Raw genomic sequence first — 12,368 nt, 5'->3', positions numbered from 1 at the left:
TACTACTGTATACATTTTTATCATTGTCACTGTCGCTTTTTGTCGTTTTCTAGTTGGCTGATACTCCAGTTTAGAGAGATGGTTATTCATTTAAAAAGAAGAAATAAATGGCTAACTAGAGGGGATGGGAAAAGATAGATGCTACAATAGACAGGAAGATCAAAAAAATATAGAAAGATTATGTAATCATTCACATAATCTTTCTATGTGACATGAGATAGGAAAGTGGTGAACGTGGAGTTGAGGGCTGAAACCGATTAACGATATTTAATGTATATGCTAGACACTTTCTGAGCACAAAAATGATGTTAAATACCTATCAATATATTTTTATCTGTATATAACATTAGTTTTAAATTCCACTATACTTCTGCGTTGACCCTGGTAGAAGCTAGCTAGACACCCAAAATAAAGAAATAAACAGACTGAAATGTATATTTCCTGTTTCTTATGGCCTCTTATTAAATTCCTTTAAGTAAACAGCTTGCTTTTTTATATTTTTTTCTGTTCTCTTATTTTTTTTGTGTATACAAAGTAGTATTCAGCTGTATTATATAATAATTTTGTAATTTATGCGAACTTTTTTATAATTAGCTGTGTTTGTTTAAGTGGGGAGTTTATGTAATGGGAGAAATTCTATGTTTTCCTCGCTTATTTTAAATACCATCATAAATAAATGTATGCAAAAAAATACTATTGAATTGTATATTTTATGTTGTGGCTTATAAAAAAATGTTTTGTTTTGGTTTCTCATTTCGCGACCGCAGCAGCATCCGCACGTGAATTAAAGTGACTCTAAAATCTTTTTTAGTAACTGGCCCAAACAGCACTCTCATAAAACCGTAAAAATACGGGTGGGACAGGCTGTTCCATTGAAACAGAATAGTTTTTGGGTTCAAATGGAGCACTAAGGTGACGCGGCCGAATCGCCGGCGCGGCCCGATAATGCATTGTCCAGTTACGCGAACACCCCCGAAAATACAGCATGCGAAAAAAGCCATCCTCGCCTCCTCCCGCTAGCATTAATGTCCCCCCACCGCGCACTAAGCTTCTTTTTTTAATACATAACTTTTTTTCAAGATGCATTTTTACATGTTTCGGCCTAAAACTTTACACACCCAGCAGCGAGAGCCGACAGAAACGGTAACGCCTCTCGTCTCTCGGTTTTCTCTCTCCCACGCGCGCAGAACGCGCGCCGGACGATAGTGGCGCGAGCGAAACGGCACGATTCGCGGCCACTGCTGCGTCTTAAACCAAGATTAAGGCTCTATTCCGCTTTTCCGGACGCAGATTCTCGGTTCAAACGCACGCTACGGTAACGTTAACCTTCGTAACCTAATTCTGCCAAAGACACTTTGGGACACTTGAAAGGAAACAATTAAACGCACTTATTAAAAAGTTGTCACGTGTGAAGTAAGGCGACCGCTATACGTCTCACTCTAGCGTCCAGTGCGAAGGCATTCGCGCCACGACAATTGAGTTGAGTTGAATTGAATTGAGTCGGTTTAAACCGTAAAAATGGTCGGGCGGGCATAGCCACGCGAGAGAGAGACGAACGAAAGGCGTGTTGGTGGAGACCGCTGCCTTCTTCTCCTCGACTTACGGCGCGGCGCGACTAGTGAACGCTACAGTTCTGCCGCGGCCGCTCGTGTGCGTGCTACGTGCCGCGTCTCACACCTGCACAAAAAAACGTTTCGCGCGTCTTTTGACAGCTCCAAACTTTTGAGTGCGTTCGGATACTGACTGGGATACTTTTGTGTTGTTCGCCTGAGACGTTGGCCTTGTATTTGGGATTGTTTTTGAATATTTTGTAGTGCAGTAATTATCGGCTAGGACTGGCCGCTGAGACGCTATAAAGTGATGAATCAGCGAGCAGCGGGTAATTAACAGCGTCACTACGAAAACAAATCCAGCGCCTTCCGCCGCCTAGCTGCTGGTTATTGTAAGTGTCACGTTTCTGTTTACTTTAGCTTCAGTCTATTGTGCTTGTTAAGCTGTGAATTAAGCCCTTGTTTAATTAATGAAGTTGCACCTTTTACTTGTTGTTAAAAGGTTTAAGTGGCGATTGTTTCGAATAGCTTTTGAAGCATTTTGCTATTTGACGTTAGTTGTGCAATTAAAATTTTTAAATAATTTAAATATAATTTTATTTTCTCGAAACATTTTAATATTAATAAAGAACTTGTAAGTAGGAATGATTTTCCTTTGAATGTAGTTTCAATTTGATTTATGGTTACATTTCCCCTAACCCCACGTGGTTGTGACCGCGTGATGAAGTTAGCTAAGTAAAACAAAGAGCACGCCGCGCAAAGTTTTGTGCGAAATATTCGAACGAAAAAGTAATGAAATGGAATATATAACATTTTTGACGTGTCAAAGAGGAAAAGCTACTGGGCGGAGCGTACGGCGGACGAACAGCTGATTGGTTCATACATGTGTTGCATTTTCGTAGGTATTCCTTTTATTTTCATCACTTCGAGAAAATATTACCTCGTCAAAAATTTCTTCGTTGAAAAATTTAATCATTGGATTTTAACTCTCAATGCAATATCTATCTACTTATTAAATCGTTTGCCATTTTTGGTTTCTACTTCATATTTCTTTATTTCACAACAAAGTATTTAAACAATAATACATTTTCACTGCTTTGAAAAGTCATGTACCTACTTTGTCTTCATTAATTAAAAAATCATCAATATTTTCTTAATTTTAAGATCACTTAGTAAGTATATTAAAATAATATTAACAATATTGTTGTTCAAATAATAACAAGGTAGGCAGTTTTATCATTAGAATATTATTTCCTACCTACCTAGGTAAAAAGATTGGTTCATAATTGTTAATTAATGTAATATTAAGATATAAGATAATTGTAAAATGGGAAATAATTAAGTAGGTAATTTAACAAAAACATAATATCAAAGTCAGTAATTAATTGTAGGTACTTATTCTTGTTAAAACGTTCTGCAAATAGATTGTAAAAATATCATTCATACTGTAATTTCCTTACAATAATTTAAATATGAATAATAAGAACTCCTTATTAAAGAATATAATTATTTTACGAATTTAATCAATTACAAAACTGTCAGATTGAAATTTTATTCTTATTGTATATCTAGTACCTAGCAGGATATTTTAATTTTCTTAGCTTGAGAAAAGTATCTAATTAGCACCTACAAAAGAATAGACTGTTAAGAACTAAACTATAAAATTATGAGTAAGTAAGTAAATAAAAAGAAAGACGAAAAAGAATTTTACTTGTTCAATTAAGTAAAATAAAAATAATTTAATTATCATTTTGTATCTATGTGTAATTAGACTAAGTTTTTATTAATAATATTTATTTAACGCTCAACCTTACCTCAAAATAATTACTGCACAATGACATTTATTTTGAATTCCAAATTAAATATACTTCTTTTAATAATGTAAAATATACTTTTATTTATAAAAATTAAATTATTAAAACTAAAAAAATGATAGCTTTAAAAACTTACCAGATTATAAAACTGATATTATTATAATAGGTACTATCAGTTGACAGAGTTGCTACAACAATACAAATTATTTTCTGCATCGACGAGGGCACCCTTCGCAATAGGGGAACAAAGATTAGATATCGTGTCACGATCATTCATGTCAGTTGATGAATTCATTCTTGTGGTGACCTTAGGGGCCCTATCTGTCTCACCAGGAAATCGTGGTGGCGCCACCAACATCACACTAAAAATACAATGTAACGTGTGTAGTATAAAGAGTACCTCACCTCATTTGTAATTTGTTTACTGGAGCCTGTTTCAAAAAATTTACAATTGTAAATTACAACGACAATTTGGTGTTCATTACGTAGCTAATATGAAACTGCAAAATACTCGACAATGTACATCAAATTGTCATTGTAATTTACAATTGTAAGTTTTATGAAACAGGCCCCTAGTGGCGCCACCATAGTGTCCTGAAATGGGCGTCTTACTGTATTATACTTAACTAAATAAAAATATTTAGACGTTCCACAATAAATATATTTAAAGCAGTTGACGATTTAAAGTGTAACTATATTACCCTCTGAATAAACATATTTTTGAGTTTAAGAACCTGACAACAAAATAAAAAATAAACCTTAAGATAAAAACATTTCTATCATTAATATCATCAGATAAAGTATACAATACAGATAATAAGGCAAATGACTTTAATAAAAAGCTGGTTTTTCCTAACCAAATATGAAGAATGGTCCTCCAATCGCTTACGTATGTTCTAATTCAACATTACTCTGGACAACAGGAGCCTAATTAAAACTATTAGCACCAACACCCGTTCTATTTCGATACGATCACATCATTTTGTTTGAATTCCAAAAGCTATTGTACTAATTAGTATAAATCACGTGACTCATTTATATCCCAACTTCATTGCTATGAATCAGTCATTTTAATTGTGCCACAGCGTCATTAAGACTGGCTTAGATTAATAGAGCGATTGTACTAAAATGTAATCAAGAGTGGGCACCGGGTATACCAGCCACGACCGTGCATTTTTATTCCACCAAACATCAACCTCACAGAAATGGATACATCTCGCTGTTTTACGACAAACAGAACACCGACTGACATCAACTTTTATAACCGTTCGAACAATTACATCTAATCAGGCTGTTGTCTCACCACTCACTCCTAATCTATCAGCCGAGCGCGAGAAAGAGAAAAATATAACGATTCAGCTACGCCCATCAATGTCTAATTGCTTTTATTATTTTAAGGCATCGTAATCATTATGGCCGCAATAAAAATTGTAATTACTTCTCATTAGTTCAATTAAGAATTTTCTAGACACGGTTTAGATGATAATAATAATGTGTTGATTGCGAAACTCGGTCCACGGATGCATTGTATTGAGATATTGAGAAAGCGCCAGTTTATTATTATTAAGTCGGTAACTAGGGGATTGTCTATGGGTGAAATCTGACGTCGATAATCAATAAATTTTATGAGTGTTAGACACGGCTCATATCAATCAATATTAATGATCATTTTGAAATTTGGAACTAATCGATGTATTTTCATTTTTAATATCCATAAGTTACGAATATACATAGTTAAGCGACTATAAGCCCCAACGTGTTCTAATTACAACATAAGTTTTGACCATGCCGCCCGATTTAGGTAGAAAAGAGGCAAAATTTTGAATGTTTTATTGTTAATGCTTTAAGAGCTGATTAAATAGCACATTTATTTAAAAATCAGTTTTAATACATTAAAATATCATATTACTTATGTACATTTATATTGAAACATTGATAATAAGAATATTTTAATTAAGTAGAAAAGAGTCCGGTAAAAAATATAATATTATTTCGTTTTAATTATATATTGTGCAGATGCAAAAATAAAATACCTACATAATTCATAAAAATGTATTTCGCAACATATTTGTGTACAATAAAATAATCCAACAAAATCGAACACACTTTCCAAACGCAAACATTTTTAAATTTCGTATCATTTTGTCAACGCACCACATTCTAACCTAAAAATCGCGCCGAAACGTCCCGAGTTTCTCCGAGAAAAACTTCGTGAAAGTTCCGTTTCACGCACGTGACTAACACGTGGTCTTAGTGAAAAATCGCGCAGGCCCCGTCCCTGCCCCTCCCCTCGGTATCCTTGCGGGCGGGAAGATGTAGGATTGTAGGAACGTCTGAACGGAACGGTGTGCAGCGGGCTAAGGAAATAATTTTTGATTTGATTTTGGAACGAGATTTGGTGCGTAAATGTATATTTTTTTTTTATTTATTTGATAAACTTTGAGTAGGTATACAGTTTTGACGCATAGCATCGCTAAACCAGGAATGGTTTGTCTCGATGCTAGGTTTCCTGTCATCAATCAATTAACAAAAACATTGTATGACTAAGTACTTACGGGAACTTTTATACGATTACGACATAATAATAGAATAGATTGAAAATAAATGAGTAGCTGTATTTGAAAAAGTATTAACAAATATAATTAATGTCTCATCTTTATACTTAATAACCTAATAAAATATTTATTTAAATTATTAATTTATTAATTTTACAATAAAGAAAAATATTGTACAAAAATAATATTTTTTTAAAGTTATTCTACCTGAATGAGGAACTTTCCAGTACACGTTCCCAAAATAAAATAAAGATGGCGTTGTTCATTTTTGCCTGCGTTTAACTTTCTAATTTCATAGAACAGACAAAAAGCATATTTTTTTCTTTGTTTTTGGGTATAAATGATGACAATTATTACACCCAGGCGCAACACATTTTTCACTCATTATTATTCTGATCAAAATAAGAGAAGCAATATATTTACACTTACAAATCTGATCCAAATATCTAGCAACAGTTAATTTATATAAGTTTACATTTTATTTATTATTATTATGTAACGCTTCAAAATTAGAATGTCTATTAACACACATAGTTTTTTTATATTATATTGATGTAAATCCTGCAGTATTTTTGCCAACTACAAAAATACTTTTCAAAAGTTTGACTACCTAAATAAGTTCAAGCTTTTACTTACCAATCATCGGCCTGTCAAACGCGACGACTTAACTGCAGGCGATTGGTAAACAGTTGAACGCATTTTTTTTGTTGAGGAGGACATGGCCCTTTGTAGACTTTTATGAGTAAGGAAAAGCTTTTGTACATGTTCCAATGTTTGTCCACAGTCGCGTGTGCAGTACGAGGCAAGGCAGCAAGCTGTTTTACCCCTATCTGAAGACGTCTTCCCTACACAGGGACTTCCTATTCGCCAGTGGCTCCGGTAAGTGGTTTAGAGGACAAATGCTGCCCATTTCTCCCAACAGGTGTCGCTACTGTCGAGTGTTTTTAAATTTTGACAGTTCCTCATACTGTTTGAGTAAACAAACATATTGTTTCGATTGTATTTTAATACTATAACCCTTTGTGCAGCGTTTAACTGCAAAATCATAAATTTATATTTATTCCTTAAAGATTGGAAAGAAGAAAACTTATTTTCAATCAAAACTGCATTTTTTCCAACTGGCTGCTTTTTTTTTCGTAACTCATCATTAAGACGGGATACACTCCACGTTGCTCAAAATTTTATAGTAATTACGAATTTTAACTGGACAGTATGGAGAAATGTCAAAATGTAGGAACACTCAACATTAATTTGAGCTTCTAGTTTTTATCCTTATTAATTGACTTATATTATTTATTTTTATTTATTTATTCATTTCGTCTTCAAAATTAGTATTTCCGCCGCAGTCGGGAAAAAGTAATAAATATAATTTTTTTTGACTAAAACTTTCGCAACCTGTAAACCCTGTCATCTTTATTTAATAATCTTCTTCTATCGTGTGGGTTGTGAGGTGGATTACAAGTACCAACCTCAGCAACCCTGGTGTCAGGGTTACTATTGAGCCGCTAAACATGACATGGCTCATGTAGCGACTACTAATTTACTATTTAATAATGAAAATCAGGAACTCAGCGCCCTAAAAGACTACGAGTAAAAATATCAACAAAGTCTAAATGGTGATGAAAGCGTTACATAATGTATATTAATAAGTAATTATTATTAGTTATAGAAACTTATTTATGCAAAATATTTTCCTCTTATTCAATTCTCTTACATACCTACTTAAATCATAATTCGACAAACCTACTTTTATAACAGTCTTAGTCATTCTACTGACGTCAGAGCCATCAAATAAGTAAGATTAACTCAAAAGTGTATACTTTTTGAAGTACTTACGGTAAATGTAATTACGTTCGATGCATAAATTATGAGCTACATGTGTAATAATAACAGCTTAGAATACACACACACATACAATATGATATAAATTATTATCAGTTGATCTCGGTTATGGGTGTACGTAGCATTAACGGACATAAAAACTATTAAAAATGAAAGGAGATCGGTTGCTGTTTGTTTATGAACACTGTTAAGATTTTAAAGTCACTTATATGGAGGTAAAATTAGTCTAAATGTGTTTTTGTTAATCGATATGGGATGTAATTAGGATTAGACAAACTGACAGACATAACATGAGTCCGTAAGCCTTATATTGCTATATCCCCATATAGCATTAATAGTTATAAGAAAAGTTGCCATAAGACAACTTGCTAACATCCAGCCGGCTCTGCATGGAAACCGCGCTGCGCGCGACCCGAATTACGTCGTCGTGAGCTTTGACCAATAGCCATACGACGATTATCTAACGTAGATAGTATTCCAAGCGTTCCAAGGTTGAGACCGTCAATATAATTCGCGACGCGCGCGGCGCGGTTGTCAAGCAGACCCTACAGGAGAAGATAAGAAGAAATTCCTTTTGAGGCTAATCTATACACATACATACATAAACTCGGGGTAAGCAGCCTATGGAAATCTATTTGCTTCGCTTAAAAGGCCACATCGAAGCAAATCATTTACAAAAACAATATTGCTATTTGACATTTGTTTGCATTGCGCACTTACTAATATATGCGCAAATGTCAAATTGCAATATTGGTTTTGTAGATGAATTAATAAGACACGACGAATTTATTAAAAACATGAAGCTACAAGGAAACAGTGGAAGGGGAAGACCAAGAGCTTACATGGAACAGATTAAAGAGTAAGCGATCGTCGTGGCTTATAAGGAAGTGAAGGAATTGGTCTTTGATAGACACGAATGGAGAATGCTATGCCGACAAGAGCGTTGCTCTTAAATTAGTGAGATGAATTGTGTTTGGACGTTTAGTAAAAAGTAACTAATTTGACTAGTTGGAAACTACCCTATGATATTCTAGCACTCATCGTAAGTGTGTGGTACTATCTTAACCCTTTCACGGGCAGAGACCATGGGTAATTGATGGTTTGCAATAGATAGTATGACACCTTGGAATCGGAACGTCATTAGACGTTCTGTCCTTGAAAGTGTTAAGAGGTATCTATCTAATATTAGCCAAAGTCAGCATCACTCTATGTTAGGATATCAATATCAAGGGTGGTTTCAAAATGCTTCATGACGACTTGAGGCTCTGTCCACCCTAATAAGGACAAAAGTCATGAATAGTTAGTGACATCATAACAAATACTGAGGGGGTGATTCAGCGCATGATTCTGAGTTAATATCCATTCGAATTTTCCGTCGCAAAATTCAAGTTTTTTTTTGTGTTTTTAACTAACTACTTCATTTGAAATTATTTTCAATTATACACTGTTTTGATGAAAAATTTCACTTGATATTAACTCAGAATTGAAACATTCCCCTCAGTATTCGTTACGATGTCACTTACACCCCGTTCAAGTACGCACATGTAGCCAAACGGGTACATAACATAACATAACAAATACTTTATTGCAAAAACAGGAAAAAATAAAATACAAAAGAAAAGAGAAATAGAATGAGAACAATAGGTGGCCTTATTGCTAAGTAGCAACGTAAGGTACGTATGGGTGTAACTGACGGTGTCAGTAACACCCTGTATATGCATATTTTATAAACTTTCATTAAATAAATCCTAAAAGAACTACCATATTTAAATTGAGAGAGCTTTTATTTGCTTTCTGTAATAATTTCGGTTTTAATAAGTTTCTTGTCGAAAGCTGTAATCGCCTTTTGATTTATCGTAAGTAGACAGTAGTCGGTATTTTGATTGGTGTTTTGATTATAATTGAAGATTTGCATAATTATTATCCTTGCCCATCTATGTATACAATTATTATGTTTCGTGTAGCATAGTATAGTTCACAAGTTCGAGTCAAGTAGGGATAACACAGGCCTGAGTGTATGTATTCTCTTATGTAGCCTATTCGATCCCACCGTTGGGCAAAAGCCTCGCCTTGAGTTACTCTTCTTCTTCTCATCTCCAGCCAAGACTGACTGAGATCATGACTTAGTTTGTATTTAGTTAAATTCAGTATGTGTGTATGTAAAATTTTGAATTGAAGTTGATGGAGTTTGATCAATCAATTTTATCACTTGGCAGTAGCGAAATATCAAAACTATTTTGTAGATTACAATTCTTGGATAGTTGTGACGTGAACGGCTTCAGATGCGCACACCCATGATGTTATATTATTCATCGAGCGCCCGCGCCGGCTCCGTACGACTCGCAAACAAGCACGATCCGATCTCCGAGAACTGCCCATAAATTCCACCCTAAAACAACCGCTCTGTTTAGTTTGGAAGCTTCCATCCCAGTAATTATACAATAATTCATACTTTAATAAATACTAATAAATCGTTCCCTCACTCCGACGCACCGCATTATCAACCATTATTACACGATGTAATTACAGACAATAAATTACCAAATAATACATCAATCAGATGTGTTATAATTTTGTTATTATATATTTTTATTTTTATCGGGCAGCAGGCAATTTTATTAAAATTATAATGCAGCGAAGCCGGCCAAATTGGGGTGGCTGGAGGCTAAGCTTGGCTTTAATTATATACGTAATGTTTAATGATATATTCTTATAATAAGCTACCTGATGTTCACGGTGGGCATAAATCAAATATTTCATTAAAATTGTAGCCGCTCAGCCCTTCATCTGGCCGATGTTATTAGGTCCCGGCTACGATTACTCGCGAATCGTCTAAATACCTACCTACTTATTGGGAACAGCGTTTTTGTTTTGACGTTGATGAATGGGATCGATCTGGCGCACGCATAATTATAATTTTAGGGTTTTATAGTCCAATCAGTGGATTAACATACTAATGCTATAGAATTATACCTACCTACCTATCTTTCGTGATATATACGATGCAGTTACTTACGTTTTGGTTGAATTCAGACTGAAATTGAATACTTACCTATCTATAGGTACTGCGGGTTGGAAGGTCAGACAGGCAGTCGCTTCTGTCAATAACCCGACCTGTCAAATCTTCAGGTTATGTAAGCCGATCCTGTGGGTAATGCTAGGAAGATGATATAGGTATTTATATTTGTATGTTTATGTTTGAGTCTTATTTGTATTTTATATTTAAATATATTTAAATGTCTCGCATGTGCGATAGTAAATAAAAAAATGTCGCATTTAATGTTTAAATTTAAACAAAGACTTGACAAGTTCCTGCAAAATGGCTGTCAATTTAGTGTTTAAAATGAAATGAAATTATTTATTTATTTAATTTATGGTTGAGCAACAGGCGTTAGCAAGTTATCCGCAACAGGAAGTTGGTAAAGTAATTACTAGAAATTTCTAGAACGCTTTGGCGGGATTAATAAATTTAGCAAACCATGTTTGGTATGGGCATACTGTTGTATTTATGTAATAATTTAATATCACGTGGATTAAGCTACAGCCTACAAGCAGCATATTATGATGTTAAGTCTATTGGTTTGGTTAAAAATGCATTTATCGAATGTTTCTCTGCCTACAATTACTTCAGTTTCGAGAAGTCAATAACACTTCTGTTTTTTTTTGTAATAAATACTTACGTTGTTGAACGAACTTGCTTTAAGACGGCCATTTATTCGCTTATGCAGATTATTTTAATTACTTTCGTTACATATAAAAAGATAATAAATATAGTAACTTATACCCGTCCCACTGCTGCGCACAGGCCTCTCCTGAATCGGAGGGGGTACAGGGGGGTTAAAAAGGTCACATAGTAGCAATTCATCTAAGAAAGCAATTTGACACTTACGCATATAAAAGTAAGTGCGCAATGCACACAAAATGTCAAATAGCAATATTGCTTTTTTTGATGAATTGCTTTTATGTGGCTTTTTTATCCTGTCAGAATATTTCACCATTCTGGTTCATTGAGGGTTTGTGGAGAATTCTTTCTTTAACTAAAGGATTAAACAAAATCATGAGACTTTTCTCAATTTAATTTGCGCTGTGAAAAGTACTTAAATCACAGAAAATTATACTCAAACTTCGCATATTCAACCAATTCTTACATCACCTTGACTATCCATCGGCCAAAGCTGTGCTCCCGGATCCAAAGGGAATCTTTAAAAGGATTAAAGCAGGCAGAAAGCTGGGTGGTAATGCCAGGGATTCTCAAACTTATAGTCCACAAAACCCTGTTTTATCCAAACCGACAAAGGATCCTTTAAAAACCTACTTGTAATTACTGTTATACGTACACCTTAATTAGTGTATTCTATAGATAATATGAGATGGAGGAGTCATAAAAATAAATTGGTAGCTATGTTGTAAACCAGTGTGAAAAAAAATATTCTACCTAATTCAGTACAACACAATACAATACAAAACATCTTTATTGTACGTAAAACAAACACTAAAAGTACACAATTATTTACAGTTGGGTAGTACAACAGGCGGCCTCATACTTAAGTCCTTTTCCTTAAGTACTTTCTTTGCATATGAAAAGATTATAAAACATAATGTAGATT

The 12,368-nt window shown here is 34.3% G+C and overlaps 1 protein-coding gene across 6 annotated transcripts in view; it reads left to right on the top strand.

The window, feature by feature from the left end:
* The first annotated feature begins 1,632 nt into the window (after nucleotides 1-1,632).
* Nucleotides 1,633-12,368, top strand: part of LOC126371710 (POU domain, class 6, transcription factor 2) — a 185,295-nt gene continuing 174,559 nt past the window's right edge. For all 6 annotated transcript variants that reach the window (XM_050017033.1, XM_050017036.1, XM_050017037.1 and 3 more), the window contains exons 1-2: nucleotides 1,633-1,942; nucleotides 6,704-6,798. The gene's annotated coding sequence lies outside the window, so the exon portion shown is untranslated. The remainder of the gene's footprint in view (nucleotides 1,943-6,703; nucleotides 6,799-12,368) is intronic.

Source organism: Pectinophora gossypiella, chromosome 13 (genome assembly GCF_024362695.1).
Source record: "Pectinophora gossypiella chromosome 13, ilPecGoss1.1, whole genome shotgun sequence".
In the NCBI taxonomy this organism is placed as follows: Eukaryota; Metazoa; Arthropoda; class Insecta; order Lepidoptera; family Gelechiidae; genus Pectinophora; species Pectinophora gossypiella.
Note: the sequence above shows the minus strand (reverse complement) of the source record. Positions and strands in the feature narration are given on the sequence as shown.